Below are 6509 nucleotides of genomic sequence, written 5' to 3'. Positions count from 1 at the left end.
CTTGATTTTTAATAGCTTGAAGGGTATTTTGTCTGAAATTAAGATCGCTACTCCTCCCTTCTTTTGTATTCCATTCGCCTGAAAGTTTGTTTCCCATCCTCTTACTTTGAGTCTGTGGGTGTCCTTTCTAGTGAGGTGAGTCTCTTGAAGGCAATAGATTGTTGCCTGATGATATTTTATCCATTTTGCCATTCTATGTCTTTTCAGTGGTGTATTTAGTCCATTCACATTTAGGCTAATAATTGAAATGCAAGAGTTGATCCCTGTCATAAGGTTCTTACAGAGTTGTTCCTGTTTGTTGTCTTTCTTTGGGTTTTGGAGTTGGCTCATGTGTGTTTTTAATCTTTTGCCTGTACTCTTGTGAAGAATGTTGTTGTTCTTTTTTCTTTTTCTTCTGTGTTCAGTACTTTCTTAAGTGTTTCTTATAGAAGTGGTCTGGTGGCAGCATAGGTTCTTAGGGATTGGATATCTGGAAAAGATTTCAATTCTCCCTCACTAATGAAGCTTAGTTTGGGTGGGTAGGTTATTCTTGGTTGAAATTGTTTATCTTTTAGAACTTTGAAGATAGGGCTCCAGGCTCTCCTAGCCTGAAGGGTTTCTGTGGATAAATCTGCTGCTATTCTAATTGGTTTTTCCTGGTAGGTAGTCTGGCCTTTTTCTCTTGCTGCCTTTAGAATTTTTTCTTTTATAGCTACTTTGTTTAGGTGAATTATTATGTGTCTGGGAGTTGGTCTTCTCATTTGTTGTCTTGCAGGGGTTTTCTGAATCTCTTGTGTTTGGATTTTTTCATCCTTGATGAGATGAGGGAAGTTTTCTTGAATGATTTTGTGAAATGTTTGTTCCAGTGTGGCTTCTGTTTCTCTCTCTGCCTCAGGAAGCCCAATTACTCTTAGGTTTGGTCTCTTAAAGTGATCATTCATCTCTTGCAGGTTTTGTTCTGTCTTTTTGAGCTTCTTTTCTATGCTTTTGACAGTTTGGGTTAGTTCTGTGTTTTGGTCTTCGAGCTCTGGGATTCTTTCTTCTGCTTGGCTAATTCTGCTTTCCATGCTTATTAGTCTGTTATTCATTTCCATCACAGTATTCTTTACTGCTGTTATTTCTGACATCAGCTCCTTCCTATTTTCCTCTTGTCTCTCCTCAATTTTTAAAATTCTCTCCATTAATGTCTTGATGTCTGGGTTTGTTGCATGTGACCAGTCATTCTGGGGTCTCTTCATTGTTTGTGTTCCAGAATCTGTTTTCTCAGTGTCTGATCTCCCAGGGGTCTGTGTGAGACTTATATTCTTCTTTTGGTTTTTCTTCATTTGTGCAGTTTTTCCCCCTCCTTATTTTTTCCTTCCCTCCATGTCACCGTCTTCTTTAATTCTGTTATTCAGGGTAAAGGGATTGGTTTTACTTCTGTTTGTTCAATCTCCTATTCTTTATGTATGCCCTCTTACTTTGTTCAATTCTGGAGTTGCACTGTAGGTTGGGGGTGGTCCTTTTTGCAGTTTTGAGATTTACTTAAGGGGTAAGCTGTGATTCAAAATCTATCTGCAGGTCCTGGTATTCGCTGACAGGTGTGTGGATAATCTGGAACCCACTTCCCACTGCCTTGGAATCTGCCTGTGCAGTGGGGCTGTAGGTTTACCCCCTGAAATAAAATGTGGTTAGCAGAGGGAAGAGAATGGAGCAGACAGTGGGTTAAAGAGGGGGGTGGAGAGATAAAGGAGTAAGGGAGGAAACAAACCTTTGCCAACAAATGGAGAGAGAGACCTATACTGAAACAGATAAAAACAATAAACCACAGCTACAGACAAGCCAACTCCCATACAAAAAAAAATAAAACATATAGTGATGCTAATATACAAGGTAACCAACCACCTTATTGGTGTGCTGTTCCTCTATACAAAGATATGGTTTACAGAGAGAAGAAAAGAGAAGAAAAGGAAGAGAAAAAAAAGAAAAAAAGGAACAATACAATAGGAATAGAATTAAGTCATTAAACTAACAGAATCAGTGAAGCACACTCTGAGACTTTTCATTTAAGTTCAATGTCCTTTCAGTTCTGATTTCTAACTTTCTTTTCAAGCTGGTAAATTAGTTTGCAGTTAGGGTCAGTTGCCCCAGGTCTGCTGTGAAGGACAGTTCAGATCACCCTCCGTTCACCACTCTGGCCTGTGTCTGTTTTTCAAGCTTGTTTCTTCCGTTTCGGTGTTGTTACCTTGAATTGTCAGCAGGTGGTGCTGTCTCAGCTGCTCGCCCCAGAGGGGGTGGGTCGGACAGGAACAGAGACTGGAGATGGATGCCTGCCTCAGGGCACAGGCAGGAGACTCATGGCGGGCAGGACATCTCAGTCGCAGGAGAGGTGGCAGCGATCCCAGCAGATCTTCCCTGAAGGGGCTTCAAGGACTGAAGTCGTGGATCACCTCCGGCCTGGATGGTACGATGTGCTACCGGTGGCGGTGGTGGCGGCGTCTGCACTGCAGTGGCTGTCCAGTCCATTGCAATGCCCTAGCGGTGGCAACAGCTGAGCTCCGTATGAAGAGCAGGCTGCGATGTTGGGGTCCGCAGCCCCCGGGGCGAGAGCCAGAGACTCACTGCAGTTCTCCTTTGCAGAGGGTTTCACAGACCAGGTTGCCCCGTCGCCATCTTGCCAGAAGTCCTGTTTTATCTTTAATCTTCTTAATAAAAAAAAAAATTTGAGTTGAGGCTTCACTCTGTCACCCAGGCTGGAGTGCAGTGGCATGATCTTGGCTCACCATAGCCTCAAACTCCTGGGTTCAAGTGATCCTCCCACCTCAGCCTCCCAAAGTGCTTGGATTACAGGTATGAGCTCATTTAACACATACTTTGGAGAAACAATCTGGGGCAGTGGTTTGAAGTGTGGACTTAGGGGTCAACCCCACCGTTTATTAGCCGTGTCACTTTGGGCAAGTTTCACTGTTATCCTCTCTGAGCATCAGTTTTATCTGAGATGAGCTATACCTACTTTCTATATATGTAAGGTTGAAATGAACTAATGGACGTGAATGCTTAGGAGGGTACCAGACACACAGTAAACACTCGATAAACATTGGCTATCACTGGGTTGTCGACTGTATGCCAAGTACTAATTGAGATGCTGAGTACACAGTCACCTCACAGTTCATTGCCGCTAGTCCCAGCTCCCCCTCTAGGCCATAGTGGCTTAGAAGCCACAGGTAGATCTGATTCAGCATGATGTCTGAGATACAGGGGAGGCCCCATAAACATTTGTTCTCGAAACAAAACTGATGAAAGAAAAATGAAAAAGACAGGAAAATATAAAGATTGAGTGCAACATAACTATCTTACTGAATGCCTAGAAACAAAGAAACACTATAACTATTGAAAGGGGTAAATTGAGGCAAGGTGGGCTGGTGCCACGGGAATAATGCAAGACTACAATAAAGAAGGAAGTAGAAAGAAGCAAACTTTATTATTGGCCTTTAATAGATGGAAAGGGGGCTGGCACTCAGGAGAGTGCGGCTCTAAAAGGCTGAGGATAGGGCATATTTAAGGCCCTTGGGACAAGGGGGTGTTAGGAGCCCGGTGGAGTTCGGGCCAAAAGGCATGTCCAGGGCTGTGTTCTTTGATGCTGAAAGCAGTTGCATAAGTCTTGGATCTTGACATCGCTAGGCACCAGCATCTCACAGGTGGTGAGCTGGAAGTTGGTCATGGTCAGGTAATAAACAACAACGCATCAATACAGAGGTCTCATGGATGGCTGTTAACAATGTATTGATATGAATGCCTGGAAGAAAAATTGTCAGGAGGACTGGACATGTTGAAGGGGGTTTGAATAATCACTGATTTCTAAGGACTGACCCAGGGAAACCAGTTCTGGGAACCAGTTTCACGAAAGGTGATTTTTCTTATTAATGATTTTAAAGTAAGAGGGACATGGAGGCCGTGCAAACTGCTGAGCAAAGTGTGCCCGTGGTAAAACTTATGCAAAATGGCTGTACTAGGGCAAAATGGTTGTGCCGAAGCTAAGTTTATTCTAAGTTTTCTGGGGTCCCTCCTTTCTTTCTTTCTTTTTTTTTTATTTTGAGTCAGAGTCTCATTCTTGTCGCCTAGGCTGGAATGCAGTGGTACACTCATGGCCACCATAGCCTCAACCTGCTAGACTCAGGCAATTCTTCCACCTCAAGCTTCCAAGTAACTAAAACTACAGATGTATGCCACTACACCCGGCTAGTTTTTGTGATTTATTGTAGAGATGAAGTCTTACCAAGTTGCCCAGGCTGGTTTCAAACCCCTGGGCTCAAGCAATCCTCTCGCCTCGGCCTCCCAAGTTCAGCTGGGTCTCTCCTTTCAAACATATTTTCTCTGAAACCAGGCCCTCTCCTTCACTGGAATAAATAGTTCTTGGTGTGTCTTTACCACATCGTTCAAAGAAAAGTGCTGCAAAGCTGTCCTCCTTCTAAGCACACAGAGATGCTATGACCTGCTAGGTGCCTCCAAGCTCCATTGTCCAGGGTTCAAATGGAGATTTTAAATTCTAAGACAATCCTACCAATTTTCTTCATAATTCTACAATTCTTCTCTTCATATCTTTAAGGAAGAGTCACCATTGAATTATCACCAACTGCCCTGGGGAGATTGGGAAGGCAGCCACCTTAAAGTGAAAGAAAAGCTAACACATTTGTTCTAAAATGCTTAAATCCAGTAAGTTTTTATTTATAGTAAAAAGGACCCATTTCTGAGGGGCTGCCCATGGCCCCTTTTGAAACTGGCATGGTGGATTTTATTTCTCCTCTCTCAGGTTTTTCATTTTAGTGTTGAATCCGAATATGGAACTTGACATGTATGTCCAGAATATATATATATATTTTTAGTTAGAGTCTCACTCTTATTACCCAGACTGGAGAGCAGTGTCACAGTCATGGCCACTGCAGCCTCGACATGCTAGGTTCAGGCAATCCTCCTGCCTCGGCCTTCCAAGTAACTGGAAGTACAGGCACGCACCACCACCAGATAATTTTTTTTTTTAATTGTAGAGACGAGGTCTTGCCATGTTGCCCAGGCTGGTCTCAAACCCGTGGGCTCAGGCAAATTCTCTTGCCTTCACCTCCCACCATGCCCAGCTTCTCCAGAACATTTAAACATTTCTCTGATTTCTCTTCACCACGCTAACCTATGTAAGTCTTTTTAAAATATAATTTCTTCTATCCAATGTATATTAATTCCTCTTTCCAGCTTTGGGGCATTTGAATACTCTCCCTGAATTCATCCATGTTATTGATAAAAGCATTGAACAGAACAGAACACTGCAGCACTTCGCTAGATACCTATTTCCAGGAGCAATGATGATGCCACAGTTGGCAGAGTGAGGAAAGAGATGGCTGGGAAGAATATATTCGGGGCCACTTGATCTATGTTGTCTCCTGTACAGTAAAAGAAATTTTAAAAACAGATGATGGCCCACCAGACCCAGGTCAAAAAGAGTTCCTGTACTTGATCTTTGTATTTAGCAGAGTTCACAGCTCGGGTGATGTCGCAGAAGGAAATTCAACTATGTATCATGAAGGTTGTGTTTGTTTTCAAGTGCCGTGAGCTTATCACAGCACCACCTCTAGCTATTAGAGATAACAGTTTAATTATTAAATTTAGAAACAAATGAACTCAGATATCTGGAAGACCTAATGTCATTTCTTCATTAAGTAATATTGATGGCTTTCTGAGGCAGGTGTGACAGTTGACTAGAGACAATTTTTCTGTCTTTGAAAAAAAACCGACACCAATCTATATTCCGATTCTGTTCCTTCCCTGTTCACAAATAGGCCTGGTTCACCCCTGCTGGTAGAATAAAGCCAAACTCCTTAGCTGGGCTTTCAGCAACCTTTGTGATCTGGCCCCAACATATCTTTTCAGACAATTTTAGATAAGATAACCTGGATAAGTCCACAGGAGAGCTGGAACTAAACTCTCAGGCCCCATACCTCCCCTCCTCACTCATTCATTCATTTGTGTCACAAATATTTACAAAGTACCCGTGTACAAAGAACTATGCTAGACTCTGAGGATAAATGCCTATGGAATACACCTTGCTCCATTCCAGGCAGGCCCAGTGTCTTCCTTACGGAGAGCTTTAGAATTTTGTGATTTTGTGCATGCAGAGAATGAGGGAAAAGATTCCTGCACCAGAAAGCAGGCTGTGGCAACTCAGTGATGGGGCATGAGGACAGACAGGCACAGAAGATCAGATCCTGCAAAGGCCATTTCTAGAGCACCAGGAGTGGGATCCATTTAAAGTGAAGGGTGAACTTTTTTCAGCAACCTTCTCTTCATACCTTTATATATACAGAGAAGATGAGTGCGGCCCCTGCACATGCATGACATGAAATTTCATGCAACGTTCCATATTTAAACAAACAAAGAAATAAATAACGTTCAACTGTGTGCAAGAAAGAGCTCTGGGTTGGGTTACCCAGAAACTTGGGAACTTGTCCCAGCTCTGCCCTGAAGTGCTTTGTGACTTTGAGTAAGTCTTTTTTTTTTTTTTT

The sequence above is a fragment of the Carlito syrichta genome, unplaced genomic scaffold, assembly GCF_000164805.1.
Source record: "Carlito syrichta isolate Samal-C Ts95f unplaced genomic scaffold, Tarsius_syrichta-2.0.1 Scaffold315953, whole genome shotgun sequence".
NCBI lineage: Eukaryota > Metazoa > Chordata > Mammalia > Primates > Tarsiidae > Carlito > Carlito syrichta.
This window is presented reverse-complemented; position numbering follows the sequence as displayed.